This window comes from Procambarus clarkii, chromosome 35 (genome assembly GCF_040958095.1).
Source record: "Procambarus clarkii isolate CNS0578487 chromosome 35, FALCON_Pclarkii_2.0, whole genome shotgun sequence".
Taxonomy (NCBI): Eukaryota; Metazoa; Arthropoda; class Malacostraca; order Decapoda; family Cambaridae; genus Procambarus; species Procambarus clarkii.
Genome location: NC_091184.1, coordinates 36,537,959 through 36,556,142, shown reverse-complemented (window position 1 = coordinate 36,556,142; position 18,184 = coordinate 36,537,959). Strand labels below are relative to the sequence as shown.

Here is an 18,184-nt window from a genome sequence, read left to right as displayed (position 1 = left end):
ACCGTATGTGATTGCAGTTCAGTAAAACCATTGTGGGGCAGTGTTCTAGAGGGTTCATGTCCTGTATGTTATTTTGCTAGATTCTGCAGTATTGTAACGTAAATCACTGTGATTTGTTAGTGTGATTTGTCATTGTCGTGGGGGAACTCGGCTGTAGACGAGTACTTGGATATACATATATTCTCCTGGTTATCTGGTAGGACATCGAAGTCCAGTATTCAGTGAGGTGATTGCGAGGCAATTAATATAACGTAACCAAGGGAACGCCCATTGCTTTAAGAGAATTTGTTCTTTGACAATTTGAGTAACGTAGAATGCGTTTGGGTTAATTTACTTTCCTGTAAGCAGCTACGGTAGTCTCGAGGAGCCTAGCCATCAGCCAGATAAGAATTAGAGTATTGTCTGTCGTAATTAACGGTCAGTGGGCCGGGTAATTGACGTGTTTCAGGAAGTCAAAGTAATTAATCTCGATCCTTGTTTGATCGACTCACACGAAGGCTACATTGTTCCATTAACGTAACGTCGTTATCTGCCCGGAAGTACCGGCATTTGATTGACTCGTGAGAGGAGTAGCGTCATTTTAGAATAACGTAAACGTGGGGCTAATTACTGTTATTAGTCGCCTGAATTGGTCTGAGTATGGAAGGCTCAGACGGAATTCGTACCTTAATGTAAATTGCTGAGCCAGTGTGAAAGGTTGCGTATTTTAATTGTTTAATTATTGATCTTGAGGATAGTAATTGATTACTCTAAAGGTAATCACGAGTGATTACCGTTCTCTTAGCACTTTGGACATTGCAAATCAGAGTTTACCATCGCTGAGTGATTAGTAACCGATTAACGTAAATTAACGTAACTAGTAGAGATTAATCAGCTGTCTGGAAGTACAGGGATTAATGGGATTTTCTCACTGAATGCTCGACGGGTAGAGTGTTGTTTGATTTCCGTGTTACTAGTGACAGTTGTAAGAGTTGTTAATTTAACGTAAATGTTACCTTGTTATTAACGTAAATGTTATTGTGTTATTAACGTAAATCAATTGATATTGATTGTTGATCGTCCGTGGGACGTAGTGTTAACGTAAGGATTAATTTGAGGAAGGGTGCTGGAGTTGCCAGTGAACCCATTAGTTATTGTTGTCATTGAAAGACTACTGATTTGATTGCATTGCAACCGCTGTTGCAGGAGTAGACTGCACTGAGGCGTAGAACAGTTAGGAGGTTACTGGAGACGTATTTCAGAACCTACTGTGTCATTTGTTGTAATTGTGATTATAGATCTGTTAGTTCTTGCTTGCTTGTTGATTCCTCTGTGGTCACGCTTATGTTCGAGTTAGTTCATTATGCAGTCCGAGGGGCTGGTGTCTAGCTGTCATTGATAGTGTCACAGGAAGGATTTCGAGTAACGTCATTGACATTTCTTTTGTTTTGTTGTAGTAGTTAGTACTTTATTGAATAAACTAAGTTGTTATGGTTAACACTGTCTTTTCGTTACACCCCCACACATTATTATTGTTATGTAAATGTTCTTCACACTCGACTAACATTGAGACTTATTTTCTGAGCTTGGGATCAAATATACGGCACCACACAACAATAAATTATTGTTGTGAGAGCCCGTGACCTACTCGTTAGATTCGCTTCGGCGATTGGCGAAGGTCGGCGGCCTAAGTGGGGGGGATTTCAATTTTCATTGGGGTCTCGGCGTTTGCTCGCGCCTAGTCAATTGTTCATACATGGTCCCAAAGTGAGGAATGAGCTGGTTACTACACTGGTGTGTTAGCTAAGCAAGTCCTTCCTCAGGCGACCAAGTTGAATATCACGACAGGAATAAAGGTTAAAGAATAAAGAAAGTTCTTAGAAATTTTCCGAGCTAAAATTCCTTATACCAATTATAATTTATTCCAAAACTTCTCACAAGTTAAAAAATACAAAAACTCTCACACTGCCTTTTATTTTTATTTGATCTTATTCTCTCGGAGAGAGAGAGAGAGAGAGAGAGAGAGAGAGAGAGAGAGAGAGAGAGAGAGAGAGAGAGAGAGAGAGAGAGAGAGAGAGAGAGAGAGAGAGGGGGGGGGTGGGGGGGGAGGGACAGTTGCAAGGATTACAATAGTCAGCAACACAAAGACAATAAGAAGCACCTCTTGTTGAGACCAAACCCTGGACCCCACCTCTGCTTCCCCTCCCCTCTCCCCACCCTCCCCTCCCCAGCCAACTGCCTCTCACCCCCCCCTTCCCCACCTCCCCTCCCCTCGGATGATGAAGTTATAAAAGGGGATATCACATTACCCGTCTCACAGAAGATGAGGTTACAGAGAGAGAGAGAGAGAGAGAGAGAAGGGGGGAGAGGTGGGGGGAGAGTTAGGCTGTAAGGGGGCAGGGTTACGAGGTGGCGGTTTGTTAGTGGGGGATGAGAGGGTGGGGAGAGTGGTTGAGGGGGGGGGGCGGTGGTGGGGGGCCTCGCCTACACTCCTCGCAGATCAGTCGGCGGACCGACCGACCGACGGGGGCACGTTACCACCATAGCCGGTGCCAGAAGTCATCAGTTAACCAGCTGGGAGACCTGACAAGTCAGTCATTGAGCACCATTCGTGTCACCAACGCCGACCTCCGGTGTCAACACACGGGGGCTGGGGCTGGCAGAGCCAGGGTGCCCTCTGGCACCAGCCGGTGGTGTAACGTGGTAATGTACGATCTGGTACTGGTAATCTGATAATGGTAATCTGTACATCAAGTTGTTAGCCGTCTAGGTTGTTAGGCGTCTAGGTTGTTAGGCGTCTAGATTGTTAGGCGTCGGCCACAAGTACTCGGGGCGGGGAGCTCGACTCTTCCTGTCCTGCGTCATAGATCATCCTGCTGCTGCTTCTGCGTCTCTTCCTGCTGCTGGCCGTCATAGTATTAAAACCGGACATCTGCGCCAAGTGTGACTGGAGGGAGGGAAGGAAGGAGGGAGAGAGGGAGGGAGGGAAGGAGGGAGGGAGGGAGAGGGAGGAATCGGACCTTAATGAGGAAAGGGAGAATAGGAGCATGAGGGAGGAGTGAGGGACAATGATAACATAAGAATCACGGAAACTGGAAAGGACCTGTTGGTCCATACGGCGCGGCTCATGTTTACATTCACCCAAGCACTCTCGTATATGTCTAACCTTAGCTTGAAACAATCCATCGATCCTACTCCTATTGTGAGAGATTGGGAGAGGGGACGCAAAGACGGAGAGAGGGGATGGAAGATAATTTAAGGTCAGAGAATTAGAGACGCGGGGAGAATTTGGACAGAGAGAGAGAGAGAGAGAGAGAGAGAGAGAGAGAGAGAGAGAGAGAGAGAGAGAGAGGGAGAGGGGGAGAGAGGGAGAAGGAAGGGGGGGGGAGTGTTGTCAGGGCTGTGTGTAATGTGTGGACAGTGATGGCAGAGATGGTATGGCTGTGTTCGTGTAAAGAGAGATGAACAGGTGTTAGGACGTTCAACAGGTGGGACTCGTCCTCGCTTTTAAACCTTCCCCCCCCCCTTCCCCTACCCGGCTTGCTGCCCCTCCCATCCCACCCCCACATGTCCACCCCCACCCCTCTCCCACTCCTCCCCCTTCCCCATCTCCCAAACCATAAAATACACCCACAAAAGCCTCAATTCTTTTCCGGAGTGAAACCAAAAACCGGCTATTTAGAGGCGAGCGAACCTTTGATAGCCAGGTGCCTCCTTCCCCCTCCCCCCCCCCCCCCCACAACCACTAACGACCCTCTCAACCTAACGATCGTTGTACCCAAACACAGGTCCGTAAAGCACTTCCGTCCACCGTCATCATGATGACAAAGACTAAATTGGAATGTTTAAACTTCGCTGGAGATTGTTATTGATGCTGGGGGTGTTGTCAGCCATGTGGCGGTCCCTGAGTCTATGTTGACACATGCTGGGGGTGTTATCAGCCATGTGGCGGTCCCTGAATCTATGTTGGCACATGTTGGGTGTGTTATCAGCCATGTGGCAGTCCCTGAGTCTATGTTGACACATGTTGGGGTGTTGTCAGCCATGTGGCACCCCAGGAGTGATGGAGTTTCCTGCTTCTTATACCTGGTGTCTATTTTCATATATATCTCCCTCGGTCTCCGTGACTCTCTCTTGGTCTCCCGGGCTCTCCCTTGGTCTCCCGGGCTCTCCCTTGGTCTCCCTGACTCTCCCTTGGTCTCTCTGGCTCTCCCTTGGTCTCCCTGACTCTCCCTGGCTCTCCCTTGGTGCCTCAGCGTGACGGTACCCTCGATGCTCAAGTCAGATACCTCGCTGCAGGCAAGGAAAAGGGAAGAGGAAGAGTAGGGGGAGAGGCAAGGAGAGGGAAATGCAGGGAGAGGGAAATGCAGGGAGAGGCAGGGAGTGGGAAGGGGGAGACGGGGAGGGGAAGGAAGGGGGAAGGGAGGGGGAGGGGGAGGGATGGTAAATGGGGGTTCGATTGGGCTGTGTGCCTTTGTGGCAGGATTTAATAGTCCCAAGTTCGATTCGTCTTTTAAAGGTGGGTGGAACTTTGGGCCGTGATGTGTTGTTTCTTTCTTCCCTTGTTCCTTTGTCTTGCGGGGGGGGGGGGTTAATGGGAGAGGAGGGGCAGGATAGAGAGAGAGGATAGACGGGACGGGAGGAGAGGAGGATAGTATATGGAGGCGGGTGAGGGATGCGAAGGAGGGTTCTAAATGTTGTTCATCTAGTTGCCAGTATCACATATGTTGATGACGTCAGCCACGTATGTGAGACTCTGCTGCTGCATGTTGCTTAGTGGTTGCTGGTTCCGGGGATCAATGCCTCTGCGGCCCGGTATATCTGGCCACGTCTCCTGGAAGGTGGTGTGATCAAGCAGGCATTTATACACCGCTGCTCGTACTGTCACGTATGAATCACAGCCTGGTTGATCAGGTGTGTGACGGGTTATTCAAGCCCCTGCCACCTCTTGGGTGGCTTAATCTTCAAAGCACACCTGATTGATCAATCAGGTGTGCTTTGAAGGTGTTTATAAAGTTCTCTGTGGAACAGTTACGGGCTCACCATAGCCCGTGCTACATGGACATTTCGTTCCGAGTAGCTAAACCTAAAACAACAACACTGTGAGAGGTGGAGCAGGTGTGCCCTCGTGTGTGTGTGTGTAGAGGAGAGTACTGAAGAGTCTGGCCCTTGGTGTTGATAATAGAGCCTCTCAGCGTACCCATTACACCTATTTTTGCTTTCAAATAGGCTATTTTTCACATAATTCTTGCCATGCCTGGTGGCCACATGTGGTGGTGTGTGCGTGTGCAGGTTTGCAACTCGTCCCTCTAATATTTTGCATATCTAAATTACTGTGTATCCATTTCGCTCTAATGAATACAGATTTAGCCATTTTAACCGATCCCAGCAGCCAATGTTTTATGGAATAGATCCAGGCAATAAGATATCTCTGCACGTACTCGAAGCCAGCAATTTCCCTGGCACTGAATGGGGCTGTTAGTGTGGACAAACCCATCACACCAACATACAGGTGTGGCATCTCTTGTATGAAGGACTCTTGTTACCAAACCTGTCATCTCCCCCACCGTCGTGGCGGCATCTTTGTTCTCCTTACAAGTCGAGTCTTCCCACCTGATTACTCCCAAATCCTCGGATCATCTTTTGAAGTACCATGGAGACTTCTCCCTCAGAGTTGAGTTTGATCAGTGGCTTGTCTCTTGCTGCTTAGCCATGACTTATTACCTTGCATTCATCCTCCTTTAAGTCCAGTAGCCACTTCTCAGATCATCCAGGGAGCTTATCTGTGATGTTAAGTCTACACCTGCCTGTCATGCCATGATGTGCGTGTGTGACACTGTATGTGGTCCCATAGTTAGTGTGGGGGTCCTTGTGGGGGGGTTGTGGGGCGTGGGGGAGGTTAGTGTGGGCGTGGGAGGGCGTCAAGGGCGGGTGTCAGGAGGGGGGGGGGGGAGCGTCATAACACGCCCGCGGGTCCAATTTACCGGTGGCTGCCCACAGGACTATTGTCCTCTCCCCTGCCTCCCCTCCCCTGCCTCCCCTCCCCTGCCTCCCCTCCCCTGCCTCCCCTCCCCTGCCTCCCCTCCCCTGCCTCCCCTCCCCTGCCTCCCCTCCCCATGCCTCACCCACACCTAATACCCCCTCCCCCCCTTCCGTCATCTTCCATGCCCCATCACTCCCCAGCCCTCGTCACGGTAGTGCTCAGAGAGGGAAGGGTAAGGTGGAGGCAGTTGGGGCTTAGATGGAATAGAGAGGGGAAGGGGAAGGAGGTATTGATGGAATAGAGCTGGGAGAGGATGGAGGTGTAGATAGAGATGAAAGAGGAGGAACGGGCTATGGTGTCACCGATGATGGCAGAGCGCAGTTTGGCTTGGTTCTGATACTTTACTAACCAGGAAGAGTGTTTAACCTCTATATCCCTCACACAATGGAATCTAAATGAACTAGTAGATGTGCTGGCTTCTATAACTAACTGAGCCTCAACTCTTCAGACAGAATTGGTTGCCATAATCCTTGCACTCGAGCGCGTATATGCATCCAAAGTTGACACGCTAATTGTAAGTGACTCCTTGTCATCCTTGACTGCCCTCAGCTCCTTAAGGCATAACTGTGACGTGCTTATCTCCGAAGCTAGACACAGATATAATGAAATAATCAATGATGGAGTCAGAGTCTGTCTCCTGAGGATTTCTTCCCATATTGGTCTCCGAATGCATGATAGAACTGATGAGTTGGCCAAGATTTTTGCTCGTAAAGAGGGAATTGATTACCAACTTGGACCACCTTTGAGCAGCCTGAGGGCAGTAATATCCCAGGAACATCAACTAAATTTCGGAGACTTGAGCAAAGTGAAATTCACACCAGTTACTCCATCTATCATCATTCTATTATGCAGGAAGAACCGCACGTCTATGGGTCATCCAATAATGTTAGCAGACTTCTAGATGTTACCACTGCTAGGCTTAGGCTCGGCTACAAGTACCTCTGGGAGTTTGTAACATCTGCTGATGTAGATTTGACTAAATGTAAACTCTGTCAGCAGAACTATTCGCATACTTTGCGTCATTATATAATGGAATGTGAAAAAATCGCGGAATTCAGAGATAACACCATCAATAGTGTCCAAGAAATGTGTAAGTACTTCATTCATAATGATGTGCTGCCCGAAATCTTAGCGAAGTATCCAAAATTTGCTTACTGTAGGTAATGCATGCACATGACTGTAAAGCTGCCGCCCAGTTGGGTGGGTGTGGTGCACATGACTGTAAAGCTGCCGCCCAGTTGGGTGGGTGTGGAGCACATGACTGTAAAGCTGCCGCCCAGTTGGGTGGGTGTGGAGCACATGACTGTAAAGTTGCCGCCCAGTTGGGTGGGTGTGGAGCACATGACTGTAAAGCTGCCGCCCAGTTGGGTGGGTGTGGTGCACATGACTGTAAAGCTGCCGCCCAGTTGGGTGGGTGTGGAGCACATGACTGTAAAGTTGCCGCCCAGTTGGGTGGGTGTGGAGCACATGACTGTAAAGCTGCCGCCCAGTTGGGTGGGTGTGGAGCACATGACTGTAAAGCTGCCGCCCAGTTGGGTGGGTGTGGAGCACATGACTGTAAAGCTGCCGCCCAGTTGGGTGGGTGTGGAGCACATGACTGTAAAGTTGCCGCCCAGTTGGGTGGGTGTGGAGCACATGACTGTAAAGCTGCCGCCCAGTTGGGTGGGTGTGGTGCACATGACTGTAAAGTTGCCGCCCAGTTGGGTGGGTGTGGTGCACATGACTGTAAAGCTGCCGCCCAGTTGGGTGGGTGTGGTGCACATGACTGTAAAGCTGCCGCCCAGTTGGGTGGGTGTGCAGCAAGACTAGTAACTGTGTGACTCACCGTAGATGTAAAGTGCCTTGTATAGTGACTGTTGTGAGCCTCTTGTTGAATCACTTGTGATATATAAAAAGATTATCGATATGTATATGTATTTCTGTAAATCATTGTATATATACGCGCATGCGTATGTAACATTAATAATTATGTAACTAGCATCATAAGATTGTCACTGGCTCAGCTAAACGAACTCTGGGGTCCAGTCCCTTAACCCATCATGTGCCTCTGTAACCCCTTCCCATCCCACCTCCCACGGGATGGGTATGGGGTGCATAATAAACAAAGTGAATTATAAAGGACGCTGAAGGAGACCACCTTGAGAGCGCTTCATCCCCCGAGACTCAACAAGTAAGAGCAGGCAAGGAACAAGTAACGTAACACAGTAACCCAGACAAGAAGTATTTGGGAGAAGTTAGTGAATGTGTTCAGGGAACACTGCGGTTAACAACCCCGTTGACGAGGTCAGGAAGTGGTCCAGAACACTTCCACCTCCCGTACTGATGGTCGGCGGTACGGGAGGTTATCTTGAGACATCTATCTTGTTATCTTGAGATGATTTCGGGGCTTTTCAGTGTCCCCGCGGCCCGGTCCTCGACCAGGCCTCCACCCCCAGGAAGCAGCCCGTGACAGCTGACTAACTCCCAGGTACCTATTTACTGCTAGGTAACAGGGGCATTAAGGGTGAAAGAAACTTTGCCCATTTGTTTCTGCCTCGTGCGGGAATCGAACCCGCGCCACAGAATTACGAGTCCTGCGCGCTATCCACCAGGCTACGAGGCCCCTCTTACGAGGTGGTCTTAACCACTCCCTGGGAGGCTGCCCATCTAACAAACATTATAAACATGTATAGAATCCCCAGCGAGATATCTTATACACCGCTGCTATGGCGGTGTGTCCACTCACAGGATGAGTGACGCTGCCCAATACTGTCACTATGGCGGTGTGTCCACTCACAGGATGAGTGACGCTGCCCAATACTGTCACTATGGCGGTGTGTCCACTCACAGGATGAGTGGCGCTGTAATATCCCAAACCTGCTCCACCCCTTCTCACTAACCCCCAGCTTAACACTGCTTGCAGATCACAGTGACCCTCACTGAACTACCACCTAATATTAAATATGAAATATTAAATGAGGGGGAGCAACAAATGAAGGGGTTATTAATCCTAAATAAATGAATAATACTTAACGATACACTGCCATCATCATCCTGATACCTGAACGTGTCTGTATGACAGATCTCCCAGGAAGGTCAGAAATTAATAATTCTGAAACTTGAAGGGCGTAGGAAACTTGGCAATAATGCTTGGGAATTAATTATATAAATCTTTACTTATTGAGGATTCAAGGGCCACTCTAATATCCATGAAATCCACCAGTCTACGTGGTGCAGTGGTAAGACACTCGCCTGGCGTTCCGCGAGCGCTTTGTTATGGGTTCGTATCCTGGCCGGGGAGGATTTACTGGGCGCAAATCCTTAACTGTAGCCTCTGTTTAACGCAACAGTAAAATGTGTACTTGGATGTAACAACAATTCTTCGCGGCGGGGATCGTATTCCAGGGACCTGCCCGAAACCCTACGCGTACTAGTGGCTGTACAAGAATGTAACATATATATATATATATATATATATATATATATATATATATATATATATATATATATATATATATATATATATGACAATGTCAGACCACGAAGGAAAAATGAAACAGGAAATTTCCTGAAGGAAATTTCCTGTTTCATTTTTCCTTCGTGGTCTGACATTGTCACATTCTTAATCACGTGTTTATTTTCGTGATATACACACACATATATATATATATATCTCAAAATATATATATATTTGTATATATATATCTTGTATATATCTAAAAAAAAATTGAACACGGGGGGGGGGGGGGGAGATTTTTAGTACAGCACATAACCAATAAGTATACTTTAGTCTTTTACATAGTCCAGGACTTCAGTATACTCTCGGTATCTTGGACTGTAGTATAATTCAGCCATTTAGAGATAAATCTAAACTTACGTTGTATGATATGTCAACCTATCTTATTACTAAGGATAAAATACCTGAAATCCTTGCACTGTATCCATATTTCGCTCCCAGTAGATAAACGACATATGAGATTAAGAAACAAGTAGTGTATTGTGAGGACTAATAATAAACAGCAGCTCCCCTATGACTGTAATATCTCCATTGGTCAAACTATTATGTATTAGTGATAAGACCTACCATTAATGTATGATGACTTACTGTACATATATAGCTCTTGAAATAGCACTTTCTCTGTAACTAGCTGACATTGTAACTATAAGGTGTGAAGGATAGATGAAATTGTGTATGTAATAATCTAAGATGAGGTCTGATAAAGACCTTTTGTGCCCTCTGTAATCCTTTTTGCGCTACTGCTCACAGGATGAGTATGGGGTGCACAATAAACTAGCCGCCGCCTTGAGGTTATCTTGAGGTTATCTTGAGATGATTTCTGGGCTTTAGTGTCCCCGCGGCCCGGTTCTTTCTCGACCAGGCCTCCACCCCCAGGAAGCAGCCCGTGACAGCTGACTAACACCCAGGTACCTATTTTACTGTTAGGTAACAGGGGCATAGGGTGTAAAAAACTTTGCCCATTGATTCTCGCCGGCGCCTGGGATCGAACCCAGTACCACAGGATCACAAGTCTAGCGTGCTGTCCGCTCGGCCGACCGGCCTGCGGTAACACACTCAGTAATGACACGCAGCGAGACATTGCGTGTACCTCATGACCTATCATGCCCTTGGTGTCCGTCATGACAGCCATGTGTTGAGGAAATCACGTCACCAGGCGGCTAATTATATCTTCCAGCGGTAACTGGAGCCTCCGCCAGCCGCAGTCATCCTTGGGTACAGGAAGTTTATGGTGTGAGTGTGTGTGTGTGTGTGTGTGTGTGTGTGTGTGTGTGTGTGTGTGTGTGAGTGTGTGTGTGTGTGTGTGTGTGTGTGTGTGTGTGTGTGTGTGTGTGTGTGTGTGTACTCACCTAGTTGTGCTTGCGGGGTTTCAGCTTTGACTCTTTGGTCCCGCCTCTCAACTGTCAATCAACTGGTGTACAGGTTCCTGAGCCTACTGGGCTCTATCATATCTACATTTGAAACTGTGTATGGAGTCAGCCTCCACCACATCACTTCCTAATGCATTCCATCTGTTAACTACTCTGACACTGAAAAAGTTCTTTCTAATGTCTCTGTGGCTCATGTGGGTACTCAGTTTCCACCAGTGTTAAATAATTCATCCTTGTCTACCTTGTCAATTCCCCTGAGAATTTTGTATGTGGTGATCATGTCTCCCCGAGCTCTTCTGTCTTCCAGCGACGTGAGGTGCAGTTCCCTCCGCCTTTCCTCGTAACTCATGTCTCTCAGTTCTGGGACTAGCCTAGTGGCATACCTCTGAACTTTTCCAGCTTCGTCTTGTGCTTGACAAGGTACGGGCTCCATGGTGGGGTCGCATACTTCAGGATTAGCCTTACATACGTAGTATACAAGATTCTGAATGATTCCTTACACTGGTTTCTAAAGGCAGTTCTGATGTTAGCCAGCCTTGCATATGCCGCAGATGTTATTCTTTTGATGTGGGCTTCAGGAGACAGGTTTGGTGTGATATCAACTCCTAGATCTCTCTCTCTGTCCGTTTCATGAAGGACTTCATCTCCCATTTGATATCCTGTGTCTGGCCTCCTGTTTCCTACCCATAGTTTCATTGCCTTAACATTTACTTAGGTTGAACTTTAGCAGCCATTTGTTGGACCATTCATTCAGTTTGTCTAGGTCATCTTGTAGCCTCATACTATCTTCCTCTGTCTTAATCCTCCTCATAATTTTTGCATCATCAGCAAACTCGCGTTCGTATGCATGTGTGCGTGCGTGTGCATGTGTGCGTGCGTGTGCATGTGCGTTCGTGTGCGTGCATGTGCATGTGTGCGTGCGTGCGTGTGCATGTGTGTGTGTGCGTGCGTGCGTGTGCATGTGTGTGTGTGCGTGCGTGCGTGTGCATGTGTGCGTGCGTGCGTGCGTGCGGAGTGAGAGCGTCAGAGGAGTGTGCTAATGTGCCCTGGAGGAGCCAACACTGTGGATCACGGGTCGTTCATCCCCTCAATTCCTGATGAATTATTTAAGCGACTTGAGGAGAGGAGGGGAGTAGTGGGGGCGTGGGGTGAGGGGAGCAGAGGGGACACAGTACCCTATCATGGTCATGTGCTTGTTTCCCTCCGCTGTAGTTAGCCTGTTACTGAATATTAAACCCTCACAACATTGAGGGGTTACTGTTAGTTAACCCTTCCTGGGACATGTGGTCATTGGAGACGCTACCAACATCGTCCTCACGGGGGAGAGGACGCGAAGGAGGCTGCGGAAATGATCGTAATTATCGGTGAGAATCGGTGATTGATCGACCTTGTTGGAGGGAAGAGAGCTAAGCTGCCGAGTTGAGCGGGACGCCTCCGGCTGCGCTTAAGCTGCTCTACTGAGGCACACAGCGGCACACCAACGATCTCCAGCTGTGTCTTCTACTCTCTGAGAGCTTGGAGGTGTGTTGGAGGTGGCGGGGAGGGGGTAGTGAGGGAGGCGGCGGCTGCAGGAGGTGGTGGTCCGGGCCACTCTGCCACCGGCCACATTACCATATCAATTGGCTGGCTATGGCCGCCCCGTCTCCCTTCATCTTGCATGCAATGACTTCATTTAACAGAGAAACTTTTACACGGCTCCTCACTTACCCGACGAGGACCCGCTTCCCGTAGTCGGGTATTGCCCGGGTGGGGGGTTGAGGGAGTGGGGGGAGAGGGGAACATGGTGGGGGTCTGGGAAGGGGGTGGAAGGAACAGGCCAAGGAAAAGTCTAGTGATGGGTGGCTGAGGTCGGGATAGTTGTGGGTCGTGTGGGGTGGGTGGAGCAGGGCAGGGATGCTGGAGGGGAGGCTCTCGTTAATGTGTGGAGGCTCTCATTAATGTGTGGAGGCTCTCATTAATCTGTGGAGGCTCTCATTAATCTGTGGGGGCTCTCATTAATCTGTGGGGCTCTCATTAATCTGTGGGGGCTCTTATTAATCTGTGGGGGCTCTCATTAATCTGTGGGGGCTCTCATTAATCTGTGGAGGCTCTCATTAATCTGTGGGGGCTCTCATTAATCTGTGGGGGCTCTCATTAATCTGTGGAGGCTCTCATTAATGTGTGGAGGCTCTCATTATTGTGTGGAGGCTCTCATTAATGTGTGGAGGCTCTCATTAATCTGTGGAGGCTCTTATTAATCTGTGGACGCTCTCATTGACATGTGGAGGCTCTCATTAAGTTTCACCCTGATACCCCTGTTACCTAGCAGTAAATAGGTACCTGGGTGTTAGTCAGCTGTCACGGGCTGCTTCCTGGGGGTGGAGGCTTGGTCGAGGACACGGCCGCGGGGACACTAAGGCCCCGAAATCATCTCAAGATAACCTTAAGATATGTGAGTGCCACCTCTCACGTGTATACAGGACCTCCCACGTGTATACAGGACCTTCCACGTTGTGTATAGGACCTCCCACGTGTGTATAGGACCTCCCACGTGTATACAGGACCTCCCACGTGTATACAGGACCTCCCACGTGTATACAGGACCTCCCACGTGTATACAGGACCTCCCACGTGTGTACAGGACCTCTCACGAGTATACAGGACCTCCCACGTGTATACAGGACCTCTCACGAGTATACAGGACCTCCCACGTGTATACAGGACCTCCCACGTGTGTACAGGACCTCCCACGTGTATACAGGACCTCCCACGTGTATACAGGACCTCCCACGTGTGTACAGGACCTTCCACTAGAGACTCAAATTGAGAAGCTCCCATTATTCAGTATCTGGAATCTTGTCGACAAGTTGGAATGGGAATTGGGATTTGCATAATCGGGAATGGGAATTTTGGAATGGAGAATCGAGATTGAGAATATTAAAGTGTCGTCGGTTTGAGCTTACCTACGCCATCAACCGTATTTTTATTAATACGGATTAATCCGTATTTTGGTGTTAATTTCGTATTTTGGTGTTAATTTCGTATTTTGGTGTTAATTTCGTGTCGCGTATTCAAGACGACGTTAAAATTGGCATGTTTAACCAATTTAACCGCGAGCGTTGTTAGGATTTTTGTTAATCCTATTAGGGATTTATTTGTTGGAATCGATGATATGTGGATTATTTTTTTTTATTGGATGACAGATTCGAAATAAATTTTGGCTTGATATTGAAGGGCGGCGAAATATTTTATGGTTAAAATTTTGTTTGTATTTTGTTGTTGTTTTTGTTTATTTTACTCTATGTTTTACTCTACACGAGAGAGAGAGAGAGAGAGAGAGAGAGAGTGAGAGAGAGAGAGAGAGAGAGAGAGAGAGAGAGAGAGAGAGCGAGAGACAGACAGAACAAGAGAACATTCATCATTACCAACAAACACATCTATCTCTCCAACCATCGTTATAACAATAAAAATGTTCCATAACGACCCAATAAACAATAATCCGCACCAAATATCTCTTAACGATATCCCTCTAGCTTCTCGCATCGTTGTCCATCCTGACCAAAGCTCCATAATGACGGCCCTTGGTACGACTGGGAGAAATATTCACTTAGGGATTGGTTATAAGGGCCTGACCATCATGTGAAGAGGCACATTAGAGCCTTGTCCGTCCTCGCCTCCTTCAGCCAGCTTCTCGGGGGTCCCGCAGGGCTCGTCAACGTCAGGGGGCCCTTCCTGTAATGAGAATTAATGACTCGTTCCTCAGAGGGTCCCCCTAGAGGGGTCGCCATCCTTGCTTTCCATCCCTTAGCTTATCTTTAAGTAGGATGGTTCTCTTGTGGTGGTGTGGTGGTGGTGTTGTTGTGGTGGTGGTGTTCTGGCTATCCACCTTGTCTAGCTGTTCCCACAAGTATCTTGTATGTTGGGATATATATCCCCTAGGTTTGTGTTCCAGGGTTGTGAGGTCCTTAAGTTATCCCTCTAGCTTCTCGCATCGTTGTCCATCCTGACCAAAGCTCCATAATGACGGCCCTTGGTACAACTGGGAGAAATATTCAGTTAGGGATTGGTTAACCCTCTTAGTGTTGGTACTAATGGTATTGGAGTGGGAGAGAGAGAGAGAGAGAGAGAGAGAGAGAGAGAGAGAGAGAGAGAGAGAGAGAGAGAGAGAGAGAGAGAGAGAGAGAGAGAGAGAGAGAGAGAGAGAGAGAGTGAGAGTGGAGAGAGAGAGAGAGAGAGAGTGGGAGGGGGGAGGCAGGGTGGAGTGGGAGAGGTAATCTAGCATCACTCAATATTGCGGGATTGAATCGCCAATATCCCAGCACTTGTAACCCCCCCCCCCTCTGCTCTCCCCCCGCGCCCCCCTTCGTCAGTTTTGTTGGCGCTGTTGTCAGGGTTACGGCCCCCCCCCCTCCCCTTCCCCCCCCCCTGTAGCCGCGTGCCGAGAGAGAGAGAAATAGGGGGGAGGGAAGGGGGGACGCTCACCTGAGGCATTGACAAGGGAGACAGACACACAGACACAAAACAGTAAACACAGACAGACAGATAGACTTAGACAGAAAAGTGTAAACCCGCCCCCAACAGGTGTCCCCAGACAGGGGGGGTCTGGGGTGTGGGTGACGCCATGGTTTAATTAATAGCAACAATGCAGCAATATTGTTGTGTGAGAGAGAGTTGCCAACCTGCCACAGTTCTTTCACGGCCACACTGGCTCCCCGCCACGGCCCACTGCCTGGCTCACGCTGCACATCTCTCTACTGTCTCTCGCACACTACACATTTATCGCTCTCCATCCTCGTTATCCTGTCGCTAACTGAGGTGTACTTGAGTACTGCAGGTGTGGTGGTGGTGGCCGGCACACACCAGCATCTGGGAGTACTGCAGGTGTGGTGGTGGTGGCCGGCACACACCAGTACCTGGGAGTACTGCAGGTGTGGTGGTGGTGGCCGGCACACACCAGCATCTGGGAGTACTGCAGGTGTGGTGGTGGTGGCCGGCACACACCAGCACCTGGGAGTACTGCAGGTGTGGTGGTGGTGGCCGGCACACACCAGCATCTGGGAGTACTGCAGGTGTGGTGGTGGTGGCCGGCACACACCAGCACCTGGGAGTACTGCAGGTGTGGTGGTGGTGGCCGGCACACACCAGCATCTGGGAGTACTGCAGGTGTGGTGGTGGGGGCCGGCACACACCAGCACCTGGGAGTACTGCAGGTGTGGTGGTGGTGGCCGGCACACACCAGCACCTGGGAGTACTGCAGGTGTGGTTGTGGGGGCCGGCACACACCAGCACCTGGGAGTACTGCAGGTGTGGTGGTGGTGGTGGGGGCCGGCACACACCAGCATCTGGGAGTACTGCAGGTGTGGTGGTGGTGGCCGGCACACACCAGCACCTGGGAGTACTGCAGGTGTGGTGGTGGGGGCCGGCACACACCAGCACCTGGGAGTACTGCAGGTGTGGTGGTGGTGGTGGGGGCCGGCACACACCAGCACCTGGGAGTACTGCAGGTGTGGTGGTGGGGGCCGGCACACACCAGCACCTGGGAGTACTGCAGGTGTGGTGGTGGTGGTGGGGGCCGGCACACACCAGCACCTGGGAGTACTGCAGGTGTGGTGGTGGGGGCCGGCACACACCAGCACCTGGGAGTACTGCAGGTGTGGTGGTGGGGGCCGGCACACACCAGCACCTGGGAGTACTGCAGGTGTGGTGGTGGGGGCCGGCACACACCAGCACCTGGGAGTACAGCAGGTGTGGTGGTGGGGGCCGGCACACACCAGCACCCGGGAGAACTGCAGGTGTGGTGGTGGTGGTGGTGCAGGCATGAGTATGATGCGCAGATGTGTAGTACAGGTTTATATAAGTGAGAACCTTCACAGATACGACCAAGTATACTTAAAGTAACTGTGTACTGTGCTTAATGCTACGTTCACGGTACGGTAATTCTCTGTTTACTGAAGAGTCACGGCACAAAACTAATCAGAGTGAATCAGAGTGACATGTCACTCGTCTCGCTGAACGACACTTAACCCCCTCGAGGGAGACTCTGTCTTAACACTGATTTGATGTGCCTCAATTCACTATATGGCTTCCTAATCACTGCTGCAATTAAAATGGATTAGAGGAGCTCCACCAGGAGTACTCGGGAGGTCGATATTCACTCACAGACATAACTGTATCTTGCACATGTTGTAGCTACACGTGGTGCAGTTATCTCTGTGGGAAAAACCTGCTGGGATTGATATAAGAGGAGACTACCAGGGACTTGTACTGAACTAAATTAAAAATTACTGTCTGCAAATTAATTCAATTAAAATCTCTAGCTAGGGTTGTAAATCCTAAATCCTCTTTTCCTAATGACAGACTGTGGGCTGTAAGGGACAGGTGGGGTGAATGACTATGTTGATAGAAGTTCCAGTCCACCTGTAGACAGGGATCTCACATCAGCTTGTATTTTATACAAGGATAAGATTTGATAAATTCAGTTATATGACTGAACACTGGCTCTGTTTAAATCAGGGATTTAAACATACATAGTCTAACCTAGTACCATAACCTAACAGCCAATATGTTCTTATACTATAAACAACAAATTAATTGTAAAAGTATAAATAAATGACCTTAAATGGAGTCTTAATACTATTAACTTAGTACTAGAAATTATATTCAATTAAATGAACTTATATGATAACTTATAAATAACTAAGCAAGCAATTGATAACTTAATTTATATATTCAAATATATATGCAGACATATTCACTTTATACAGTTAGCTTGACTGAATCTCTTCCAAGACTGTGGACACTTGTGAGGTTTTTACTTATTGAGGCTGAATTCTTTTCTGACAGAATGGACACTCATGAGGTTCAGTGCTTGGATAAGATTCACAGCTACACTACAATTTTAATAAACGTACCGTGAATGAGGCTTTGCCTCGCTTTTTAACCAACAGACAGATTTATAGGATATTAAAGCTACACAAGCATACAATTGGCCAATCATATACCAAATAACCTTCAATATACTTCTCTGCCAGTCGGGGTGCCTGTCTGACAAGTTTGCCAGACTGATTAACTCTCCTGTCGAGTTTAGGCACGATATTTTGCTACAGCGTTGCTGTATGATGATCTGGTAGCGTTGCTACGTGATTATCCTGCAGTTGCAGAAGAATGATTCGAGATAAAAGTTTATGAATGAAGGTGGAGGAAACCGTGTCACTGATCTCCACTAAACACTCTTATTTTATATAATGTTCCAGGATTTTCCTTGTAGATATTGTCCAGGTACTCCCCCAGTTCTAGAGAGTATTCACTGGCGATAAA

At 48.6% G+C, this 18,184-nt stretch overlaps 1 protein-coding gene across 2 annotated transcripts in view; it reads left to right on the top strand.

Annotated features, from left to right (window-relative positions):
• LOC123768544 (vesicular glutamate transporter 1) overlaps window positions 1–18,184 on the top strand; it is a 221,503-nt gene that overhangs the window by 125,528 nt on the left and 77,791 nt on the right. The gene's annotated exons all lie outside the window — the stretch shown is intronic.